General features: G+C 39.9%; 1 protein-coding gene across 1 annotated transcript in view; it reads right to left on the bottom strand.

The window, feature by feature from the left end:
• Nucleotides 1-6,582, bottom strand: part of fstl4 (follistatin-like 4) — a 196,128-nt gene extending 189,546 nt beyond the window's left edge. The window contains exon 1 of the mRNA XM_069174883.1: nt 6,307-6,582. The gene's annotated coding sequence lies outside the window, so the exon portion shown is untranslated. The remainder of the gene's footprint in view (nt 1-6,306) is intronic.
• Between the last annotated feature and the right edge of the window lie 20,139 nt (nt 6,583-26,721).

Below are 26,721 nucleotides of genomic sequence, written 5' to 3'. Positions count from 1 at the left end.
TTTTATTTTTTTAAATAGCTCTGTCACTTGCTGAAACATCTGGAGAATCTAGTCTTTTGCAAATGTAACTAAAACAGAGGTTTTCAGTGCATTTGTTTTGGGATTATTTACAGCCACTGATTTTGTGCACAAAGTAACATCAGTGCAATATTCTCACAAGAGTAGAAGTCTGCTTGATTGGAAATGGGTAAAAAAAGGGTCAAAATCATAACAATGGAGAGAAGTGTAAAAATGTAGCATTTTGTTGAGGACAAAAAACATAATAAAACTCTAACACCAGGCATAAACCAGAGGAAGGCACACACAAAGGCTAGAAAACAGCCAACAGCAGACCAAATAATGCGAGCAACAATAAGGACGTCATTAAAGCAATTAAAACATGTGACAAAAACATATGGCAGCGGTGATAGAAAAGTTAATGCATTCATTTTGCAGAGAAACAACTACACATGTGCTTTTTCAGATTGTGCTGAAATACCCTTAGAGGGAAAAATAATGCGGCGGTCTCTCCGGAAAAAAAAAATAAGGCCTCAGAAAAACCTTAGAAAAAATACAATGCAGGTTGTGGGGCTTTAGCACCAGATATTCTTATCAGCCGGGCTTCTCCTGCTTTGCCTCCAAATTAATTATTGTCTGAAACTCTCTCTTTGCCACTTTCTGTCTGCGTAGAAGAGACAAAGCTTCAGGCTGTTAGGTTGTAATAAGACCCCATCCTGAGACCGGTGAGAGAAAGGGAAAGAATAGCGACTCCTGCTTCTGTGTCATACTCTATTCTCTTCCTGTCCCACTTTGCTTCTCTGATATTGACTTTTGGCTTTTTCTCTGACAGGTTTCCGTGACCAAATCGGCAGCCCTTGGGTGTTAAAGCCCACATTCTGCTTGACAGGTGTGTCTGAGACACACACAGACAAAGAGTGACTTGTTAAATCCATAAATCCCCTCAGGCTGTATGACATGGCTGTAGGAGGCAAACGGATATCAGGAGGATCTGCAGTGTCACGACACAGTGGTCTGTTCGGCTAACAGGACTGCATTTGTTAATTATATAGCAGCACCAAAATGTTAACAAACAACATGAAGGACTGCATTAGAAGGAAAGCAAAGACACATTTGAAAGCACAAATGGCTCCTAAGAGGCACTTTGTGGTTTTTTCATATTATCATCGCTGACTAGAACCCACAAATAGCTATGTGCTGTCATTTCAAGCCTCGTGCATGGCGGCAGCAGCTAGAAATCAATGAATGTGGAGAAGCAAAGGATTCCTCTCTAATCACATTGTGAAACATCAATACACCTCCATACGCCATTGTCAAATCTCTTTTGTCAGTGTCCTTACATGTACACAGGCTACAAGAAAGCATGGTATAAGTAATTGAAATTTAACCTCCAAAAAAATCCAAAGTTTAAGCATTTCTCCACAAACATTCAGATTCTCAGTAACTTTATGGACTTTGTTGACCGTATGTTTGCCCCGCATGCCTCATCGCAGTTCCAAAGCTTCAGATCAGTTCAGAAATCCAATTGTTTTAGTTTGAAATAACAGCAAAGATATTTGCAAAGCATAGACTCAAATTAGTCCAAACAAAAGGAACCTTTAAACCCTGCCTCGAAAACCTTTACTTGAAAGATCGTTGTTAAGATCTTCTGAAAACCTTGACTCAGTTGGCTCTGAAAGATCAAGGTCAGGTCTTAATCTTGATGTCTTGTACTATCAGGGTTTTCTACCAAAACTAGTGTAGAAAGAGTGGTTTCATTTGTTCACGGCGATCACTGATAACAGTACCGATTGCTTAAGTTTGCTAAGCATCTGATCGTTTAAGGTGAGAAAGTGGTAAATAAAGTCAAACAGGGATCCCACTTAGATTTATAGTGGTCTCCCCAATGTGTTAGTCATGTAAACCTTCATTAGATATGACTAAAGATTAGATTAGATTCATTCTTTAAATAAAGTTCATTCTGACAAAAAAACTGACAGCTGCTAATGTTTTACATGAGATCCTATAGGTCAGTCAAATCAGACTATTTTCATTCTTAATCATTGTCTCGAACCTTTTTATTACATTAGAAACTAATTAGAACAATAATAATTGCCGCTTAACCTCAGACATGCAGAATGTTGTTAGAGAACAGGATTATTGAGCGAAGCAACATTTCAAAACAGCCTTGAATCAAACCACTCATCCAAATGTGATATGACAAAACAATTTAAGCAAAATAACTGCTGGCGATTCTAAACAGGGGGGCAATGAAATAACTGCATGAAAGGGACAGGCAGATGGCTGACTAAATTCACTGCAGAACACAGATATACCAGGTGACCTTTCCGTAACCCCTCTACGTTATTTCTCCCTCTCCTCTGACTCTTTCGTCAGTTTCCCCCGTTCAGGCAGGGCAAGGCAGTGGGCACTATTTGCTCAGAGCTGTGCTGCTGATACTCCGAGCTCAGCTGCTGTGTTCACATGGGATGCAGCAGTAAAGGTCATTTCTCGAAGTTCAACATTAGTGATCGGAATTTCAAGTGAACCGTGTTGCCCACATTTTGCGGTCCGGCACTCTACAGGGAGTACGGAGGGACATATCAGGTGAGCCGATGGGCATTTGTAATGCGTCCGCGGAATAAAAATGTACAGGGCCTAATGGAGCAAGTTAGGAGCCCACCTCAGTTTCAGCGTCATTCATATTAAGTGCTTCCCATTGTCATGGGCCTCGTTTTAATCAGAGTTATATTTCTCTGGATACGAGTGCGTGTGAGTTGTCACTGTGCCTCCCATTAAACCCACAGGAAAGAGTTTCATCAGTTCAATTTAAAACTAATCTTGTCAGCCCGATCAGAATGTGAGTGTTCTGGTGAACGAGCCAGCCCATAACAGTGTGACTCACCATTTGTAACGCATTTTTACCTTTGTTTTGGAGTCTGGCTCATTATATTTCTTTGTGTAATTTGGAAAGCAAGGTCACGAGGCGTAAAAAAGGGAGGAAAGGCAGTGGGTACAGTTTACCTGAGGGGATAGCTTTGTTGAGTGGAAATAAATCCTGCTCCCGATTAGATGAGCTCGGTATGGGGTTGAAGCGTTGTGGTGCCAAACATTTAAACTCTTCACGAGCGGGGAATTATAATTGATATGAAAACTGTAATTTATTCTAATTAAATCGTACATAGAATTGTCATTCAGGGCTTTTTATGTGTGGATTGTTTAAAACCTGTAGGGTCTACCTTAATGAAAAAAAGGATAAACTCAGTGCATGGCAACAAAACAAACACATAAAAGAACCTTGAAAACGCACAATTACCAAAAGAAAAACATCAACAACATTATATACTTTGACTGAACCTTCAAATATCTGTCAGTAGTTATAAAAAAAAAAAATCCTTGGGGAAATTTCAAATATGGTTTCTTAAAAGAAATCTCCCCACTGAAGATTTTTGATAAGAGGAACATTTTGATTTTTGATTTTCTGCCTTGCTAAGAAAAGACTGTACAGAAACATTAGCTGGAACCATCACAGTTCTTCTCTGTCCTGCAGCCAAACGAAAACAAAACAAAAAAACAACATCTTTAATATTTCATCTATCTGCTGGACTTAGTTTTGCAAAACGTTTAACAATAATCTGAAGACGAAAATTCAAAACAACTTTAAAACAGTAATTTACAGTTAGAAAACCACAGCATAGGAGCTACTCTTTTTCAGTATTTTTAAAGATGAGCAGCAGGGAAGTCAAACAACGAAGTGTTCAGCCTCTCGTATCGGCAAGAATGCACCCAGCTGAAATGTCCTGGAGCAAGATACTGAACTCCAACCTGCTGCCCTGTTGGAGCGCTCCTCTGCTAGGATCAATAATGCATCACATCTATCATATTATTAGATTGATTTCAAACCAAACATGGAGGTAAGCTTACCTTTTTTTATGTGCACATATTATTTTCCGCTCTGTGTTCGGTTTATTTAATGGACAAGCCATCAATGATCAGGCGTTGGCACAGCAAGCAACATAACAACTCCAAATCCAATTGTCCCCTGTGAACTTAACAAAACAACAGCAGTGTTGACACTGTTTACCAGTTTATTTGGGAAGGAAAGCTTTACTTCAGCTTATATTTTGACAAAGTCACTCGAAAAGTCAATTACATGCTTATGATGATATATTTAAATGCAGTCTGGAGACGTGGATAAATAGCCCGCTAGACTCGGACTAGCATATCCTGCTAAACCTGTGGAACCGTGTGAAAGCTCTCATTACACAACAGCAGATTAGACCTCCATTGTCACCCTTGAAATTATTCTTTTATCTGATTAATTTGCATGACATGGTGCACACGCACGTTCATGCACATGTGCTGCTTTAAGCTGGTTCTGGTTTTGCAGGGTTTCGGTGGTTACCAGGAGAGAAACTCCACAAGCTTAGTTCACCTCTAACGACTGGAATGTTACAGTGAAGATGTTTATATTGTGTGCATATGTGAGTGGATACAGCAGTGTATCCTCAGTGTCAGCTAGTAAGTGTGTGAGTCATCCCACTATTAGGCTGTCTCCGAAGCGCAACAACCAGCCATAATCTGCTGGACGCGGTGCTGTAATGGCTCTCTGTGAGACAGCTAATAAGTTACACACCAGATTGCAAACTAAAATAAGCCCGACTGAGTCACTAGTCGAGGCTACATCATTATTTCTCAACCCGACCCCAGGGTGAGCTGCAGAACTGCGCTGACGGGATTCAGGACATGGTGTCCCCCTACAGTATCCCAGTTGTCTCGCCTTTTTTGATGGTGTTATTTTCTTTCACAGCTTTACCGAGTCTTTACTGACTCAGCATGCATACATTCTCACATGTTTGCTTGTTTATTCTTTCCCTGCAAAGAATAACTAGGTGTTAGTCCAAAGGTTGGATGTTACTGTAAATTACGAGCCTCCGGTGCAAACAGATCCAGCTGAGAACCGCTGACATTAATATTCTCATTCCAGGGCAATGTATTGATCCAGATCTCTGCATGTGCTTGCACGTGTGTTTGCTGTACACTTGTATGCATGTTATGTGTTCATTCGTGAGACTTTGTGCCTCAGTTGAGAGTTGTATGGGTTGTTGGGCATGCTAAAAGCTGAAAGGCTTGGATTTTAGACCGGGTTTTTATACATAGAACAGTGATGAATGGCCATAATTCTGTTGCTGGATGTTCGCGCCTTATCTGGTTACAGGTAGAGAGGGGATCCAACAAAACCAGAAAGAGAACGGAGCGCAAGGGGGAAGGCAAAGGAGTGGAGTAGAGGAGCAAATAGGCTGGAGCGTTTTCAGCACCATGGAGAGCTCCGGCGCAATATATGCTATATCACGGTGGCGTGCGCGCCGACCAATCCTCATTTCTCACTCCGCTGGCCGTCACGGAGGCTTTGCTGCCGCTGTGCCAGCTCTCTGGTGACACTGATAGGATTTTCCCATGAGAGCGCGCTGAAGCAGCTCATTTGCCACAATCAAACAAGAAAATCTCATATTGTTTAGGGGATTTTCTCCCCTTTCACACTTAAGAGTTTCTGCATGCTGGTGAGTAGATGACAGGTGTGGATGAGCCTGGTAAAATACTGATCGTTAAAAGACGAAGTCTTGCCAGCGTCCTGCCAAAGAAATTGGCTGACGGAAAGCGTACCGGGTGAGGAGGAGTGGGATGTGGAAGGGGTGTTGGGACCAGGAATCCATGCCAGGGAGCCCGGCGAGGGATGTGCGTGTCTTACGGTGTTATCATTTCAGCCCCTCTGCTGTTTCAGCAAACCTGGCGCATCCGGGCAGAGGAGTCCTACTGGAGCCATTTATCAAACACTGCCCCTGTTGTTTTCGAGCAGGTAGAGCCGCCGCACGGTTATATGAGCTTACTAAGCTGGCATCTGGTCATATTGAATGATTATGCACACCCCCTTTTTTTTTTTTTTTTTTGTGCCAGGCAAAGAAGGGCGACACAGCAAGCAGTGTAGTAAACACTGTCACAGATTGTCATTGACATCGCCCTGCGCTAGGAGGCTGCACCTCGCGCACATTTCCCAGCCTGTAAATTCTGGAGCCATTCCTCTATTATTGATGCATTTCTCCTCAGCTGAAACTAATTCAAAATTAAAGCACACCACTGCCAACCTCTTTACAGTTTCTCTTCACTCGCGCTCCTCGTGCAAACAGTGCGGATAACGCAGCGCCATACACCCAAAACATCCAAACTTGTAAAAAAAATTAATAAATAAAATTAAAAAAATAATAATGAGCTACGTCTTTAAGCAACCTTTGAGCCCCTATCCCGGCTTAGTGAAGACAGCTTCCACCTTACCTGTGGTATTCCGGGGCAAAGAAGAAAGAAATGAAAGGAAATGCGTGCAATATGACACAGATTTCCTCGCAGCGACTCGTCCAAACTGCGCTCTTTTAGTTCCACTCCCGTCTCGGCAGCGTTTCAAAAGGTTCAGATTAATTGCGGGCTGGTCTATCAGCTGCAGCTGTGTCAGTAGCGACGGAGTAGCGCGTCCCAACTCTCAGCGGCGGTTTGCCATCCTCCGGCTCCTCCGGCTGGTTTTCCTCTCAGCGCTCCGCTCCTGCTCTGCCCTATTTCAACTCCTCTCACTCCGCTCTCCTCCTGACGTCAGCCGCTGCACGCCAAATGCGGTGAGGCTGCATCTGCAGATTCATCGCACTAGAAAGCGACACCTGTGTGTGTGTGTGCATGCGTGTACATGTTTGGGTGTGTACGTGTGTGTGTACGCAGACAGCGACAAAGATTAGAGGAGAATGCAAAATCCGAAGATTGTTTAGAGATGTTTCACTTTATTTACGTCTTAATGTCAGGGTTTCTGAGTGTAAATTTGGGATGAAGTCATTCATGCTGACACGTTAAAACTGAATATCTTATATTAACATCATTTGCTTCAACTCGGTGCTTGAAAATGGAATAGAAAAAAAAAAATGCAAACTGTATTCCTTATATCTATTTTTTTTTTAACACTCACATTTGACAGCGTATAAAAGCCAAGACAAAGATGAGAATCAAGGTGAGAATCAAAGAAGAGAACATGGTGATAGATGACATGGATATTGCTGTTACTTGGTTCATTCAGCAAGAGCGTCAAACAGTCCAAAATATCACATGGCTTTTTTATTTTGCTTTTCACGCGTTGTTTTTCACTCAGAATATGCAGGGATGTCGTTTGTAGTGTCTGCTACGACAATCCCTTGCAGCATCACTGACTGATCAACAAGGCAGTAATGATGTTGATGGAGGTATTAGACATTCAGAGGACAGGCACATAATGCCGAAATCACTTTCACAGATGAAATAACCACCGATGTGCAAAGAAAGCAGAAGGATAAACTGCGCATGGCACAATTAGGCCAACATACTATATTCTAAAAAGACACGAGAATGGTGGCGCCCCCATCAAAATTGCATGTGGCACTAAAACATTTATGCTTGATGTAACATTTATCAAGACAACGGGAAAAAAAAAAAAAAAAAAAAAAAAAAAAAGAGGGCTGGAAAAAAATAAGAATCAAAGAAAGGAAAGGGGAGGAGGGATGTAGGGGAGCAAGGGAAAAGTAAAGAAAGGAACTTTAGTCATGAAGCTGCAATACTTGATTTCTTACAGTGCTGTAGGTTTCAGGAAGGAAGAAAAGAAAGAAAGAAAGAAAGAAAGAAAGAAAGAAAGAAAGAAAGAAAGAAAGAAAGAAAGAAAGAAAGAAAGAAAGAAAGAAAGAAAGACCATTTATTCAGACATGTAACAGCACAACTTGCAGTAACAGGTGATATCTGATAAAAATGAATCGGCCTTGTTGCAGCACAATCTGTAATTACTGTTTCTGTTTTTTTTTTAATATATTTTCTTCCTCGTCATTGATCTTTGTATGAATATCAGTTGTAGGCACAGATTTCTGCCTTTGAAAGAAACAGCTCAACTTATTGCAACTTTATATAACATTTTAAGGCATTTCGACTATTTTGGACAAATTGGGAAGATTGGCAGTGAGGTAAATAGAGGAAGGTGAATTTAAAGGCTGACGTTGGCCAAGTAGACGAACAGATGTTTAACGTGAGCAACAGCTTCTCGCATGTGCATCCAAACTTGTTTTCTTAGATACAAACCATAAAACATTTATCTCTGTTATTTTTTTGGTAGAAAACACTTCATGTGAATATCTAATTTATTAAATAATATGAATGTACAACTACCGAAGCCTAAATTGTTTTGAAACATGGTGTTTTTTTTCTTTTGGAGTGTTGCTCACGGTTGATGGCATCAAGTTAAGCTCGGACCTTATAGATGGTTGCTGTGTAGCTGCTAAGATGTTGCTTTATCCTTTTCAGTCGTTGGTTGGTTTCTCGGGATCCATTCGGTTGTTATTCTGTGGTTGCTTTGATGCTTGGCTGTTACAAGGTATTTGAGCGTTCAGCAAGGGTGTTTGCGCGGGTATTTATATTTAGTATTTCGTTCATTTACGTGATGCATTCTTGCATTAAAATTAAATAGTTGACTGAATGACAGTTAAAGACAACAGTCATAAACATTCATACGGACTCTTCTGTGTTCATGACAGGTGTTATGTCACGGATATGATGGGGTCATGTTAGTCTTATGCACACGTCTTAAAGTAAAGGGTTGCCGTTCTGCTTTTTTAGTTTCTTCTCAACTTATGTTCCTCTCAATTTTTCAGAGAAGTTTTCATTGTTTGCAACAGGCAAAACAGAAAACCAACTACTTCGCTGCAGAAAATGTAATTTGCAAAACTTATTCTGGTCATATTTTTCTATGGCAGCATAGTTCTGGCTACACAATCACTTAACTAATTGGTCAACTTTCCAAGAGCACTAAAGCAGCAAATATTGAGCTTGTGAGTCTATCCTCTATATTTAAAAGATAACTTGTTTTCTATATACCTTCACTAGGATGTACAAGACTAGTGAATACAGCATACAGCTGTTGATCTAATAAGCTCTTCTCTGAATGTGTTTTCTTCCAAATCCTTCATGACAAACACCTTCATTTTTATGCCGAAGAGCAACCTAACAATAAATATAGAAGTACTAAATACATATTTACACTTTCTTCCACGAGGACACCTTCTTTACACCTTCTTTCTTTCCACATTCCTAACCTCCTCACATAGACACATGCAAGGTGTACACACACACATTCCTTAACCCATCTCTGGGCCATTAAAGTGGAAATGTTCAGATCCATATTATTGACAAATGCATACCAGATCTATTCATAAAACCAACAGCTCTCTGGGCACTGCAGAGACGATCTCAGACTGCTGTAGTGGCAAATCAATCACATCTAAATGATATAAATATGAATTAACCCTCCAGGGCCTCATATAGAAGACAGCCCCTGCATGCATTACATTGCAAATGAAACATCATGTGATTTATTTATTTTTTTCCCCACCAGCTACACCCGTGTCTGCACACACTTGGTTTCAGACGAGCATGTGGGTGCCGAGCAGCTGCAGCGGCCATCATTATCTTTGTCATCTTTTGCTCAGGAGTGTTAGTGCTAGAAGTCATACGTCAGAAACACAATATCTTTTCCCCTCAACTTTAAAGGCAGTGAGGTATGTGTCAGAACTAAAAGGTCTCTAACGTAGGTGCTCCCTCAGAGACAGAAACACCAGGAGTTAGAGCCATAATTCTTCTTTATGTGCTTTTTCTTCAGCTCACCACTGCAAGTATTGATGTGACACGTATGATGTACACACACACATGTCTGCATCACTTACAGTAGGAGAGACTCTATATAACAGTTCAGTTTTACACATTGAATAATTGGAATTAAACAAAATGTGTTTAAAGTTGTTGTAAATGTTAATGTATGTACATGTACAGTTTTTTTTTTTTTTGCAAAGGAAGGACTCATCACTGCTATCAACCGGATCACACAACACTATCACCACACAAGAATGTGAGCATAAAGCTCGGTTATGGTATGCAACAATGACTTTCAAAATGCTCACTCTGCAATACATGTAAAGGGAACGACAAGAAATGGTCCTGTTTTTCTGTTACTAGTTCTTTCAACCTCGGCTTATGTGGCTGCCAGACAAAAGCGAGCAGCCGCAGAAGGAATACATGTTGAGAACTGGACTTTGAAGAAAAACAAGTTTAGAGAAGGTAATGCCCAAAACGAAGAGCAGCATTCTACAAAATATCGTCTGCCATGCTTGGCAATTTTTAATCAAGTCCCAGTTGCTACCTTCATTTCCACCTCCCACCAAATCCCTTTAGACATTTGTTGGTCAGGATATTTGGGGTCAAAGGTCATTTTCATTGAACTTTAGCTGCACAACCTGGCGAACGGTCAGCGTAGTTCACTTCCGAAGGAACATGCAGCTGGAGGAGAAAGTCCAGCAGCAACAAACCCCAATTAACACCGACTAATTGAGAGTTATAGATCTCTAAATAAGTACATTTTTACATGTAAATGTCTTGATTATTTAGTTTTCTCTTGTCAAGATGAGCCTGGCACACACAAAGACACACCTGCTACCACCGATGACACCAGTGTACCCGGACAAACCGATTCTGTGCACGTATACCGGTCCACACGTGCGCTTACCCGAACACACAAAGACATAAATAACTTTACTTCATCCTGCGCTCGACTGAATGGAGCTGTCAGGGAAACCTGTACTGTATCAGCTGCAGTGCTGTTGTTCAATGAAACGACTTGCCACTGGACAGAGAGGGGCAGTGCAGACAAAGCGTTGCGTTAGCTTCCCCTTGTAGCCTCCAGCCACACGGCTTCTTATGGACAAACCAGGGCTTTTGATTTGTTATGCTGCTGCCGCTCTCCCTCTCTCTCTCTCTCGCCCTCTCTAATGCACTCACATACGCAGAAACACGCTCTGGCAGTTGCACAGAACTACATTCCTCACTCGCGGTGCCACGCTCATGCCCAACACACGCACGCACGCACACACGCGCACGCACATTTTGTATAATGGTCTTTGTTTCCTCCTCCTGCCCTGCTCCAATTTGATGGCAGCGTGGCCGCCAGGTTCCCCAGATGACCATTGAGATAGAGCTAACAGATGAAAGCAGCAGTAAGACGCTGGCGGTAATGGTGCTACAGCTCCGGCTTACAGCCCATATTTCTCTCTGATGGCTCTGCTGCTCTGCCTCCCTCTGACACCTGCAGGAGCGAGCTACTTGGAAGAGTTGTTAGTATTAGGGAGGCAGAAACGCATATAGAGAAACAGGAGCTGGTGTATACCACATGCTTACAGAGACGTGCGAGGTGAAGGTTATTTCCGAATCCCTCTCTTTGACAATATTTTATTCAATACAGTCATAATACCTCTTTCAGTAGTTGATGCACTTTCAGTAGTTGATGCACTTTCAGTTGTTGATGCACTTTCAGTTCGTGACATTTTACATGTTCATGAAGCAAGCAAGCAACTGTACGATTACTATAGGACATGATGAGGTGCAGACAAGTTCAAAACTCAGATTTAAAGTTCAAATGACAGAAATGGCAGAACAAATCAAATTCAGTCTCATGGTCTTTCTGGTAATGTTCGTAATGGGGCTGCACAAAAAGCATTCGGAAGGAAGGGGTCAAATAAAGAGGAGGACATGTATTTGTTGGTCTACATTTCTTTTCAGACAGAAGGGGAGGATCTTTTACACTTAGAGCTTTCTGCTGACACAGTTTTAGATTTAATATCAGCCCTCCCTTGTGAGACTTTTCTGATTGTACAACAAAAAAATGAAGTCCAAATATTTAATCAGAGAATGGGCGTGTTTATCGGTAGCTATCTGGACAATTATGTGAGTTTTAAGAAGCAAAAATATATGTGGATCTCCGGGAAAGAAAATAAAAAAGAGTGTCTGCGTGATAGGTAAATGGGACACCTTTTATCAAAACTGCGGTTTCTGGCACTTCTAATGTGCCACTTGGTGGCGTTGTAAAAAAAAAAAAAGTATGCCAAATTAACATATTAAGGTTTAAATATGATTACGACATAAACCCTTTTAGTTATTAATGACACTTCATTAATGGATGAACTTTATTTTCACTTTTTAAAACGTGTAACAGAAGCGTGACAGAAGAGTCAGCCCTCCTCCCCACCCCAGCGATTCTCCCATCTTTCCTAAAGCAGCTTAAAATGCTTCATTGATTTGTCTCTCAAAGTAAAGCGAGCTTGAATATGCACCCAAACAAATTCATGGATCACAGAGAGGTTTGCAAATCTCAAACACACCCCTTATCAGAACTGAGTTATGATCTTGCTGTCAGAAAGAATCATCATTTGTCTCTTCAAGCATTTCCTTTTCCTATCAACAATTCCAGCTTGTAAATGACCATCTCAGCCCTACTTAAGAATGTACTCTATATAAAGGAGTACCTCAATTTTTCTACACAGTGTCAGTGAGTTGAGCATCAGGAGGTCAGAGCAGCTCTCCTTTCATTAGGCGGCTGACACTCTTACCATAACATTTCACACACATTATCCTGTTTTGGCATTTTGGTGTCTGTAGCCCTCATTAACCCAGAAAAGCTGTAAATCCTCACGTAATATTCTCTTTGTTTTCTCTTTTTCGGGGTTGTTTTCTCTCTGTGTAACGTTATCGAACACCTGCAGCTGTGGTCAAGGTGTGAAACTGTGTCACTTCTTGTATCCAGTTCATAAATAGGATTTTCTTTAAGTTTGGAAATGTTCAAATCTGGCGTTGTATCCTCTGCCCTTGATGTTAAGAGTAAAAAAAAAAAATATCCAATCAGGGCATCATAGTGGCCTGTCTGAGATCCTACAATGAAATCATTAATCACCTTTCATAGAAATTGATTTGCTTCTTCCAACAGAGTTGCCTTTTGCTTCTTTGTCAAAGTCAGAATAATTAGTTGAATGGTATATATATGGTTCATCATCATCGTTTTGGTAATCAAAAAGAAATCACACTTTATTCTACTTTCATTTTCAGTGCATTCGTTAACATTGTCAGACAGTCGAATTGAATATTATTACTGACTCATAACTTGCAACTCATTACATCAGTTGTTATCAGTACTGACTGATAAAATGGATTTCCTAGTCAAATATTTTTAAATGCAACTTCCATCCTCGGACAGCTGCCATAACAGGGTCACTATTAACGTCATGAGTCCTTGTGGCATCGGACTGTTTTTCCTTCATTCATCAGCATATAATTCCCTGCAAGGGACGATCTGCCTGAAGGGATTCGGCACATGAACAAAATTTGATCGTAATCCCAAACAGCGAGGGCAGAGCATGGCAGAGGATGAAAACGCAAATAAAAGACATACTGTACACGGCACAGGGTGATGGCCAGCAGGGATAGGGGAAATCAATGTGCAGTGTCGGTGTGGGTTCGTGTGAAAATATGAATGTGTTTTGGTTTCAAACTACCTTTAGTAATACGGTTTTAAAGATAAAATACATCAAAAGCTATAAACTCCAAACTGTCCAAAATGTCTGTGGGGACATAAATATTCTTTGCAGGATACAAATAGATGCATTATGGTTATTGTTTGTGTTTTTGAGAAACTGACATGTAGTATTTAAAGTGCTCACAAAAATAAAAGCAATGTTCAATAGTTACAGTAAAGCCAGTGGTAACTGTTCAACTCCCTGATCCGAAACCCCATTTTTCCTGTCTGTCTGAACTGAATGCCAAATAAAGGGCAAAATAAAGCCAAACAACAACAACAATAATAACAAAATCCTCCACTGGTTTTCAATTTAACACTACAAGGCATTTGTAGCAAAGTTAAAACAGTCTATACATGCTTCAGTTTGAGTCTACATTCATGTACAAACTCGTCGTTTGTGTATGTGCTTCTGAATGAATGCAAAGTAATTATTAATATATATTTTTGCAACGTGTCAGCGGGTGGGCTTTAAAAAAACAAACAAGTAAAACAACTATTTTTAAAAATTAAAGTAACGTAAAGTGTGAACTTACAACTACCAAGCTTCTTTCTCTTCAGAGCAACATATGAGTGGCTGACTGTCCCTCGTGGCCTCGCAGTTTGTCAGTCGGGAACTTCTTTGGGTTTGTCAGAGCAAGGTCTGTCCTAATGAGCTTGAACCAGAACACACAGCACACTGCTCAGCAGTTCAAAGAAACAAAATACACAACGCCGGGTTTTTCCTTGTAACTGCGTGTGAGCTCTGATCTCTTAATTATTTCTCTTATCAAATCCGCTTCATTCATAATGGCAGCTTGTAATGAAGGGGAGGAGAGAGGCCATGGGAGGGTTTTTAAGCTGTGAGATAACTAATTTGAGGATTGCACAGACGGTTGTGCCTTTCAAAATTAAAGTCTAGTATATATCCAGCATCAGTGGGAATGCAAAAAAAAAATTAACTAATGATCAATGCTGTAAAAGAGTTCCGAGAGAGTAAATGGAAAATCCCTGCCACAGGCTAAAACAAACAGAATAAAGAGCTGGCAGTACAAGATGGATTAAAATTAAGAAAAGCCAAGAGTCAACAGGCCCATTAGGCTCATGAGGGACCCCAATTTTAGAGATAACTGGAAGCCAACACGTCAAAGCCGTGGAGGCAGTCAGTAAAATGCTGAAATCAGGTCTGAAACGTACTGCATGGTTCAGAGTTGGTCTCCTGCCCTTTTTTTTTTTTTTTTTTTTTTTTTTTTTTTTTTATTCCTTTTCAGTGTTTAACAAACTTTGTACCTCCTAAAAGTATTACTGTTTAACATTAACACACAATGTTAATAGAACCGTATTCACTGTAGAGCAGAAACAGTCAGATGTCAGGAACAGTTCAAAGCCAGAACACACTTGCCACCATCATTAATGCCAGGGCCTTGAGCTGAACCACATATAGGTGTCTTCACTGACAGTGTGGCTTTTTGGAGAGGAGCCTTGGCTCATGATATATCCCCTAAAAGTTGCAATTATTAATCCATTACGGTATAAATTTGCCTTTAACGGCTAAATAAAGACATAACTGCGTCAATTAATTTAATGCTCTATGTCTTAATTTTCTCTTGAGAACCAAAAATACAAGTAATGGTGAGAAATTGGCCTTGTGATAAATATTATCTTCAATGAATTCAGCTTTTTGGAAGAACTCTGCAAAAATAGAAACAGGAGTTTAAGAAAACCAAACCTGAAGTGTGCATCACTCTTTCTTCCTTGCACAGAAATAAAGATGGCGAATAATAAATAAATAATCTGTGAAAATATCAACCCAGCAAAAATCTTTGAGAACAGCAGGCTAAACTTTTTCTTTTTTTTAATTGATAGTTGTTTTTTTTTTGCTCTCTGATATTGGGCTATAACCCACTACTTTACTTTATTGTAAGCTTGTAATATGCACTGTGTTTATGCACTGGTGGATCTGTTTCATTATTATGTACTTTGCCTTAATGTTGAGTTGATGCTGAATGTGTCTGTAGTGGAGTGCATCATGTCGTAGCACCCGTCCTCCGCTCTGCTGCTCTCAGATTGTGTTAAATTGTTGTCAGCATACGTCAGTGACTGTACTGATTATAGCCTGTGCCATTTGAGTGTGTGTTCTGTGTAGCGATTTTCTGTGTTCTAGTCAGTCTGTTAAGTTTTATCTGGAGCTTTTTATGTCAACATTTGGACGGGGTTGGTGTTGGGTTTGTAAACAGGCCCGGCCCGTTGCAAATGCCAAGGCCGTTTTTTTTATTCGAGTTTGTGACTGTTTGTAATAGATATGGAAATAAAAGTCCTTTTACCAGAATCACAAAATAATATCACTGATGGGTATATAATCCTGAGAGGCCCAAACGATTTAAATGAGAGGAGGGAGAGTTCAGCGGTAGCTTGTAGGAGGGAGAGGGGGGGGGGATTATAAACGACTGGTGGTCCTGCCAAATCCTGAAGCCCGATCAATACTGGAGATGTGATCTTAGTCATTATGGTTGACCGAGAGCCAGCTAGGCACAGAGGAATTGGTTTCTGCAATGATCCTCATCAGTTGTTGTCACTCCCTCTGTGAAATTAATATGCCAAAATGAAAAGCAACTCTTCCACTTTCACTTGTCATTTCAGTGTCATTTCCGAGATCCAATCAAAAAGGCCAAATTAAATTGGATTTCCTCACTGTGGAGCTGCATTCAATCTCCTCTGTTGTGCATTTGAGCTGTTTTATTGCAGGCAAAGTCCAGGAAACAGGGCTTATAGCACTCAGATGGGCTTGAGTTTTGGAAGTTAGATGGAAGTTCAAAAGTGACACAAGTCGACCAAAGGACATAAAACAGTTTGGAGTTATCTGACACCCCATACTCTTCACTTCCTAACAAACCAAGTAGGCTACACAGTGCTAAAAAGTAGTAGTGTTTAAAGGAGTTGCTGCATTTTAAAGGTCAAAATAATTGGTGGAAAATCGCTAAATGTTAATTCAAATTAACCAAAGGGCTAACGAGCTAGTGAGCCAAACAGGAAGCAAAGCTTTGTACTTCCTGTGGCGCTTCGTGGCTGCGAACCACACTCTGTTTGCTTCGCTTCTGTTGTTTTAGGAAACATATATTGTGTTTTATGAGTGCTTGATATGACAGCGTTTTTGGTGAAAGGGAGAAATGTACTTGCTCTGAAATTAAGGTACTGTAGCCTTATTTAGCCTAGTCTACCTAGTTAACAAGCTGTTTTATATTTTTTTTTAAAAACATCAGTGTGCCAAAATGTGTAGAAATGTAGTGAAAAAACAAAACAGTGACGTCCTGAGCTCCATTTTGTCCCTGTGTGGGTTTATGACGAGGCTGTTTGTCACTTTTCTGTATTCTAACAGCAGAAATGGAGCAAATTTTCTAGGGGCTGCTGTTGCTTGTTTGTGAGCGCTCGCAACTTGGAAATGTGACTTTCCCAAGTGGGAACCTGTCTGAACCCACGATAAGTGAGATGTCAATCAAGCACAGTTTATACACACGGTCATGAGAAGATGTCGAGAAATAAATAAATAGAAACATTTGTGTGGGTGGGCTATAGGAGTGTAGGGCCTTCAACAGCTTTCCTATATACCAAATGCCCCAAAAAAAAAAAATCCCAAGATTGTATCGTAGATGTGTTCCTCAAACATGTCACTTGTTTTTATTTTCAACTTTAGTTGTTCATTATTAGCAGGCCACGATTTAAACTGCTTTAAATTTAGGTTTTCATACCGCTTGCAGAGGGAATTGTACCACAGTTGTGTTGTGTTTGGTTTGCCCACTATTATGGCAGAATTGTTTCACTTGACTGTAGATTGGAAGACAGATTATCAGTACTTTATCCATTGCTGAATAAATGTAACCATTAACAGTTTCATGTAAATGTCATATCCTGACATTAAAAAAAAAAAAGAATATGTAAATTTAAGAGAAAATTGAAAGCTTAACACATCTTGTGCTGCCTACAGTTTTGTGATGTGTGCAAGTGCTTTGTTGCCATTATAATATTATGAATAATCTTCTTATGCATTCATGCTGTTTTAGGACAGGAAAAAGCATATAAACAACTCATTTCGAATATCACTTTAACAGATATGCGCTTTTATCTGGAATATTTTGTGCAGGTAAACAAGTCCAAAGTCATCATCTCTGTCAGCTTCTCAGATTTTTCGGTTGCAACGCATTGTCTGTTCACCGCCGCTATTTCAGGAACAAAGACAAACCTCGTTGAAAGAAGCAGATGAGGGAGTGACATAGAGCTAGAAAGCGAGCAGAAGCAGAGTGAGTGTGCACATGTACAACACACCTCTGTGTCCCCGCTCGCACATGTTCTTGTTTGTGTTTCTCTTCTCTGTCTTGAATTTTTGAACAAGGTTATGTTAGTCACAGCTCAGCTGTCTTGGCATGCACGCGCCTCGAAAAAGGCCTCCAGCGCTTTCACCCATTACATTTGGGTATAATGTCACAATGTCTGTCCCATGTCATCTATCACACTTGCTATGATACATTCTTGGTAACCTCTGAAGAAGCTTCGTACTCCCTGAAACTGTCTATGATGATCATTTTACTCCAACTTCTGACAAGCAACAATTAGGGATTCACATTTTCAACAGCATTTTAGGCATTTCAATCAATGATTGATTAGCAGTTAAAGAGGCCCTCCCACTAACTTTATGTTGACATATTCAGTCCCAGTAAATCTACCCGTACATATCCATCAGCAGCAGGCATCCTGTCAAAAGTGTCTTAGAGTCGCCCAGACTCAAACACAAAAACAGAGAAATTCCTGCAGATTTAAAAAAAGAAACACACCATCTTTTGAAAAAGCCATTTCATCGTCATCTCAGGGAGAAAAAGAAAGAAAAAAAAAAATCCCTTTTTAATCACCTCTCTCCTTCCACATCCTTTATATCCCTCCCTCCATTAATGAAGCACATTTAATGGGTTAATTTAATAAAGGATCAGCACTTTCACCCACATTGTAATGGTCAGTCTATTACAAGGAAGGAGCAGGTGTGCAGTCAGTGTATTATCCACTGTGCTGTGAAATGAAGGATTTCATCAAATAGTAGTGATTGGCTGTCTGCTGGAAATGAGCCTTCCTGCCTGAAAGGCAGATGACACCTTCCTCACATATAGATACTCACTCAGTAGATTGCTGCTAGCTGCACTGATTCCCTGATCATATGGATTATGTGGTTGGTCTGCCTTTGTTCCCAAAAGGATTTCAGACTTCATAGCTGCGCAGATCCCTTGATCACAGGAAACATCAAGGAGGCACAACATTGCTGCTCTCGCACAGAAAGACACATACGTGAAAGTGCTCCCACACAAAACAGGTAGAATACGGCTAATTATGTCAGCTTATTTCTAATTCAAATGGGAATTTATTAATACATATAATAATATTATGAATTGCTATTTAACATTTGTATTATACAAACATGAATATAATCATCTATAATGTAAACACAAATGCAAACATGAGTGCTATTAATGTGCTGCAGCTGTAAACAATGACTTCTGTTGTGAAGACATTATTACCATAATATTTATAATTATAATATGTTTTATTCTCTGGTTTTACTCTATTGCTATTATTGATCAGTTTATACACCACCCTTCACTTATGAGAGTCAACGGGAGGAGTGGTAATTGTTGACAAATGCAATAATAAACACTTATTTCTGTTACCACGGCAACCCCACTACAGTGCGAAATTAATCATAAATACGATGTATATTTACTTTGTACGAGGTGCGATCAGTAAATTCAAAAACTGAGCCTATGACCAAGAACTGTACCTGATTTACATCTGGCCAACATCCCTTTCAAAGTAGCTCCCCTGTGTAGCGATACGCCGATCCCAGCGCTCCTGCCACACTACCTGAAAATCATTCAAGCACAATATTAATGTAATGTAATTTGAGATCCGCGCTAGATCTCCTCACCAGTGTCAAAACGGTGAACTTCATTCTTTGGGAACAGAAAAAAGTCGCAGTGGGCCAAATACGGCAAACAAATGTGTTGTTTCGGGCAAGAAACTGCTAAGCAACCATGTTGTCATGTTAGAGAACCCAATGTGCTACACCTCAAATCATCTGTGCTGAATATCACCAGTCTTGGACAGTGATGTTGTGCCGCTCTCGAATGCCACTCGTAATACCTCGCCCCGGCCCGTTGTTTCATTGACTCAACTTTCTGAAGCATTTTAACGATGTCCGTTGCCAGTTTTCCAAGTTTGACACAAAATCTCCAAATTTGATGTGCTCGCTCTGCTCAAGTTTCAATTCCATTTTGAAATTGCTGGTGGCCACGAACCAGTGGTCACAAAATGCGTGTAATACAGGTGCTGATGTTGATCAAGTGACTTAATTTTGAATACTTTCTCAAGACAGTTATTGCCTGCAGTCTCAGAACATTTCATTGCATCTCTTATGAGCACTATAAGGGACTTAAAGGTATTTAGTACTACTCTGTAGTAAACCTGTCTTCTTCTAAATTATCAAGAGCCTATTGCTCTTTTTTTTTCTGGGGGTTCAAATCCTTTTCCTTCCTTCTCTTTCAAACCCTGTTTTTTTTTTTACATATATATGCATACATATATATATATATATATATATATATATATATTGAATGCGAGCCCATATAGAAAGACCTCCAGCCATACAAACACGCACACACACATACACCCTCTAAGCAAAAGCAGACTGCTGTGTATTCATAGTATAGAGAATAATGAGAACCCATCCACTGCATTGTGTGTGTGTGTGTGTGTGTGTGTGTGTGTGTGTGTGTGTGTGTGTGTGTGTGTGTGTGTGTGTGTGTGTATGTGTCAGCAGTACCTGTAGTTCAGCTACATGTCTCACTTCTCTCGGGGGAGTGCAGAGGGCGAAAAAGGCGAGGCGGCTCTTTAAATCTAACACAGGTTATTTGGGCTCTATTGGAGATTGGACAAAAGCCTGTGTGAGGACTTTATCTACCACCTGTCCTGCCCTTAGCTCAGTGATGTCTTATAGATTTAGACCATGTAGTGCAACACACTCTGCACTGTGTCATATTAAAGGCGCAGGCTTGAGAGTTTGACAAAATGCGGGAGCTGCCGAAGAAAGTTGTGCTTCGTTATTAAGACTGCATATTTTGTGAAGACCTTGCTCTCACATGATCCAAAAAGAGATAGAAAAGGAATATGTGAGCGAACTCTTTTTTTTTAAATGAAGATAACATACAAGTGAAACGGAAACAAGAAGCCATGCGGATTCTGCTTTTCCTCAATATAATGTTTACGTACTGTAGGTGAACTCTGGTGGTTGCAGTAATGATGATGAGAACAAAAATCGGGAAGCCATATTGTGCAGTATAAAAAGTGACGTTCAGGACGGTTGGATGGATCAAGTCACTGTTTAGTTATTTTAACGTGAGTTAGCTTACATAACGCATTTAGCTTACATCACTAACATAATGTAACTTATGCAACAAATGTACTTGATTTCAGTTTTAGTAACCTAATCCGTGACCTTTTTTGAAGCCTCATCTTACATTTCACAACGGTAACCACGTGTTTATTATTGTTACCATGATAATGAAGGATCAGTGCGTTGGCTTGTGGTACGACAATGGTTGAATATGTTGTATGACAAATGAGCTAGCCTGTCGTTCAAGTATGAGGACGTATTTGTCCTATGGAGGGTACTAAAAACACATGAATATAGTTCTAAAAAATAGACCTATTTTGCTGTTTCAGTACGAGGATGTGTTCACTTGGTATCACAGACGATTTATGTTGTTCATTGCCACTTAACCACTGTCATCAAAACGAACTGCACATGGCAAATTCAGTGGCTAAGAATAGATCACTTCTGTGATATGAACCTCCTCAATTTTCAAGATTATCTGATGGTGAAGGAAATCCATAACATGCTGTAAACACAGCAACACACACTGACTTCATATAACCGAACAAAGTTATGTTACATGTTACTTTACAATTGTCAATTCATGTACATGTTGGCACGTTGCAACATGAGCACTTATTGGGTGTTAGTATTTCTGCCACCTAACGAAGACGAGTCCAATATTTGCTTTCCTTCCAGCTTTGTTGTGGTCTTAAACTCCTGAGAAAAAAATGCTGTCTGGCTCTTAAGCTTCTAGATGTTCAATGTTCAATAAAAGCTAGTTGCTAACTTTGATCTTCTGGGTGTTAGATACCGGGCACGTAGTGCACAGTGGATTAATCACAAGTTTTTACTTGGATAAACAAGCTTTTGCATAATTTTCATAATTCCTAAAAATAGGCACTAATGGAGATACAAGGGTTTCACACGAGAGATGAGAACTGATCTAATTGCTATTTAGACACTATTTTCTGAGAGGAGTAAAGAGGAAAAAAAAAGACCACTCATACCAATCTCTCTTTAAGACAGCCATGAATCATGATTGCTTTATACAAAATTATATGACAGCAATCAATGTCACTTTGCTGATGGATAACTTGAGTGAAAGAGGAAACTCTCATCTCCTGAAGGCAATAACATTAAAACTAAAGTCGTTAAGTTGTGATAAATGACAAGACAGTGAAACGCTCAGGAAGGCATTCACGTGCCAGCTCTCCTGCCTCTCGCACAGATTCCCCACAGTAGTCGGGTTTATTTGTAGAGTAAAGCAGCCAGCTGGCTCTCTCGATACGACTCTAAACCTGTGTCAGCTCCAGAGTGGACATAAATCTCTGTGGCCACTCCTTGAGGTAATAGGAACCACAGACGAGTCCAACAGGTGAAACATTACCAGTGAGAGACTGATCCACTGGGAGTTGTTCTTCAGCTGGCAGTAAACAGTGAGTCACAGGACATGAGAGGAGAAAAGATAACAAACCCACTGTTCATGACCTCAAAGAAGGAAAAAGAGTGTGTGTGTGTGTGTGTGTGTGTGTGTGTGTGTGTGTGTGTGTGTGTGTGTGTGTGTGTGTGTGTGTGCGTGTGCGTGTGTGTGTGTGTAAGTAAGTAAGGACAAGAGGCAAAGTGTGAGAGGGGAAGTATCGGTTAAAAAAAAGCGAGAGAAGAAGGAGGCAAGGGGGAAAGGACAAAAACGTTTGCGTTGTTGAAGCAGATCTAGAGAGAACAGGTGTGTCATTGCTTTTCTACCAGACATAGAGGATGAGAGGTTAGAATGGATGTTGAGAAAAATAATGAGACATTCAGTCACAGTGAGGAAGCAAAAGAAAAAGACAATCAATGTCATAAAGTTTTATATTTAGGTGTGCAAACAGACATTTTTATAACAAGCAGAAAGTGAAGTTTACTTCACCATGACCCGCATTATGCAAAAAAAAGTATGAATTACTTTAGCAGTGTTGTGGTTTATGTTGGGCGATATCGGCCATGATGTAAAGTTTGTCAAATTTGATTTAGAACAGGCCGATGTCATTCAATATACAGCGGCAGAATTTACCTTTAGGCAAGAGGGAGTTCAATTTAAGGTCATTTTAAGGGGGTAGTGGAGTTTTGTTTTCCTACTTTTTGATTCTTATGTGCAGTTTTGAAAGTATGGTGATTATTTTTTGTGTGTGACATACAGTATTTGCCTTATTATTTTTGAAACTCAAAATTTTGCTGCTGAGTAAATTCACCCCAAATGCTTCATTAACTAACATCAAGACAGCATCACATTGACACGTGTAGGAAAGTTGATCAATAACACAAACTTAGGGCGTTTCCTGTACAGTAGTTTATCCGCACCAAGGAAGGAAATGAAACATTGTTTTATTTTAACTCTGTTTGGGTTCATATTCAGTCTGAAAATTACAAACTAACCTACTCCATATGACAGGAAGTTATACAGACTGAGAGGAAACTCACTGATTGTAGTCTTTTGGTAATGTCATCGTTCATCATCAGCCCTTCATCAGGACCCACATGGGAAAATCAGATTCCAGTGAATGACAGCTTGTCAGTCTGCACTTTGATGCTGTGTGTATATTTATATTCTCTGGTGGCGCAGAGAGCTCATGAAAAATAAGTGATTATGCGCATTATTAGTGGGTTATTACTAACGGCCGCAAATCGATCATGTTATGAATAATTACAAACAGGTAGAAACAGGACAAAATGATGGGTCTTAAATAGACAAACATTGTGGAGTGATTATCTATCTTTTAACTGGGTTTAATGAACTGACAAAATAGCAGAGAATATAGTACAAACACAACAGTCCACCATTTAAACTTTTTTATTGATCAGGGTAAATTCTCCATGCTCATATGCTGCACACGTGCTACTATGGCAACACTGCTAATGCAGATGTATTGTAAGTTTGCTTCCTGAACAATTCACAAACAGCAGATAGACGTGTTAGTAGTTTAACTTTTGGGGTCATTCCAAAATTACAGACTTATTACTATGAAATACAGTTGTTGGTTCGTTTGCTTTCTGAACACAACCAAACATTAAAAATCAGTCAGGTTACAACCAGAACGAGATCATATTTTCATATAGTCTAGGTCTGAACAGCTTGTCCGCACCAAGGTTTGATGGGCAGCTTTCACACCAGCCCAAACAAACAGGGCTGACCTGGGAAACTGGTTTGATTTAATTGACACAAAGCCATACTAGGATTCTACAAGAAGACACTAAAGTCTAGATTTACAACAAGTGAATTTGAAACGTTCTACTACTTACGCTTCATCAGTCTGCAACATTGTGAAACCTGCCAGTTTACACCAAAGCCAGTAGGCGAGATGGTGTAACATCTCCATAGCAATGACTATCTCTACTTCAAAATGTAACTATATTTAGGCATAAGGAAAGTATAATGCCATTGGAGACTTTCACATTTACATATAGGGACCACCATCATTTGCTATAAGCCGATTGGCTGTTTAAGAGGTGATGCACCTTACATTCTGAAACTGTCCAGGGATGCCTTGACAAGCTGACTCATAGGCGAGACCATCAGCTGGCTACACTTGAGCGGAGATGGAACAGCTCACAATGCTAAGACTGTTTCATCTCATCGCAAAGCTTTGGTCTGAGCTGGGCTTAACAAAAGTCCCATTTGTTTGACCCCTGTGACCTTTCAGCAGAAAGTGCTCTCACTACTAAAACATTAATATTCAGGTGAAGGAGTTACGAGTATAGCAGCTGGAGCCTGAAAGAGCCTGCTGATTATGTTGGGAACCACAGCCATATTGTGCTGGCAAATAGGATGTAAAGGTCACTTTGGAGCACCAAACATCCAGTGGTTGGGGGAGTTTCTCTGGAGCAAGTGCTTAAGGACACCAGCTGAGCTTAGGTGGGCACCATCCCATCTCATTGGTGTAGAGGAAATGATGCGATACCTCCCATCCCAAGGTCATCCCATGCTACAGTGATTCCCACAAACAGTTTTCAGCATCAGAAATGCCTTGCCGCATAGAGAGTCAGGGAGCTGGATGATTTCAGAGCCAAGCGATGGCCATCTCACGATATAATTCCATCATTTTGTGGTTGGAGGAATCATCTGTGGTAATATGTTTGGATGTTGGAAAAATCACTCATCACACTCTTAAAATTACGTTTTACTTGAACACAGCTCCTGTTGTTGTCTGTAGTGTCTGAATATACATTAAATAATTTTTCAACAGTCCATACGAGCAAATTGGTTTAAGATCCTGTAAATAATATTGGGTTCAAATAAAAACGGGAGGGTCCTATTTGAGATCATAAAACGGGCCGGCGGATGCCTAAAGCTAGCCCTGCACTAGATGTTCTGACTACAATTTTGACAGGATAAGTAGACGACTGAAAGGGTGTGTACACAAGTTGCCTAGCAATAAGTGCTTGCCTTTAAATTGCAGAATGGGCCCCTGACAGATTCTAGGCCCCAGTGCGCTGCACTGATTACACCGTTGACATCTGCGCCATTGGGTATGTGAACAAAGTGAAAGGGTTTTAGCATGAATTAATATGCAATTGCTGTCCACCAAAAAAAAGGTTCTGGCTATGTCGCTTGGGGATTGACTGTGTGTGTGTTCTTACTTCATCTGAGTTTTTTTGCATTAGCACAGATGGAGGATTGTAGCCACAACTCACAAAGATAAATAAAAAGAAATTACAATCACATCAGAGATCCAATCATCCCAACAATCTCTGGAGATGGTCAGTGACACAGTTGGACTATTTAACAACAAAGAGGGAAGAAAAGTATGTCCAATCAACATGCAGGAGCAACGTAAACAACGAGTTTTCTTTGTGGATTTGACAGGGATCTCGCACCTCAAACAGGCAGTAGGCAGCTTGGATTATCAGGTTGCTGGCAGATGGGGAGCAAGCGAGACGAGCTGTTTACTATCAATCTTAAAGGATGTAAATATTATGAGGACATAATGTGCATGACGGTCGGGTGAATGAGAAATCAGATTTCAGCACATTTTTAACGTGAGCTGTAAAGTGTGTGTTTCAGTGAGCCTGTCTTGAAGTCATATCTGAACGTTATAACTCTATTTCCTCTTACTGGATGATATCTCTGAGAAAAACCATAAAGCACTTCAATTTTCTTTATCTTCCCTGTTTATGGATTGCTATGCTTCAAAATGTTTCTTTTAATATTTGTATTATCTGTATCTCCGCCCGTCTATTTCCTCCTGTTTTCTCACTTTTTGACATAAAACAGACCATAAAAGAAATTGAATTTGCACCAGAATTATGTGAATATCAGTGATCAGAATCCACAAAAAGTCCTGGAATCTATTTACCCAAAGTGGAAAATTATAAATCTGGGAATTTTACGTGGAAAATATCTTAATTTGTATATATTAGTTGCTTAAATTTTGAACATTTTTGTAACCATCTTAAACTTTTCCACATGTAAAAAAAATTAATTCATTATTCACTTCAGTTTCACAAAAACTCCTTTTGCCATTATTATTACTAAATTTAAACAGTAAGTGGATCAAATATTGAATGTCTCTTTTTACAACTGAAATAACATACATAAGGAACTGCATTGTACTGTTCAGTTATACTGAGTTAAACTGTGAGTCATAGGAGGTGCAGCGTGATGTAAAAGGGTTAGGTGCATGCAGATATTCAAAATTCTAAATACAGATTCTGAATACCAAGTCATTACTCCTTGCATTTGTTTTTAATGGAGCAACAGGTCAATTTTTTGCTATCAGCAAATATATTTTATATATAAAAACAAAATATAAAAGTTGCAAATATTTTCTCTTCATAAACCGAATGTAGGCAAATGCTAACAGTTTTGGACCAAGGGAACTTTTTTTTTTTTTTTTTTTTTCAATTGCTGTGGGAGAAAGTACTCCCTTTGTTTTTTAAG

The sequence above is a fragment of the Embiotoca jacksoni genome, unplaced genomic scaffold (assembly GCF_022577435.1).
Source record: "Embiotoca jacksoni isolate LCO1_2020_lvr unplaced genomic scaffold, fEmbJac1.0.p SCAF_62, whole genome shotgun sequence".
Lineage (NCBI taxonomy): Eukaryota > Metazoa > Chordata > Actinopteri > Embiotocidae > Embiotoca > Embiotoca jacksoni.
The sequence above is the reverse complement of the archived record's forward strand: the minus strand, read 5'-3'. Positions and strand labels throughout refer to the sequence as shown.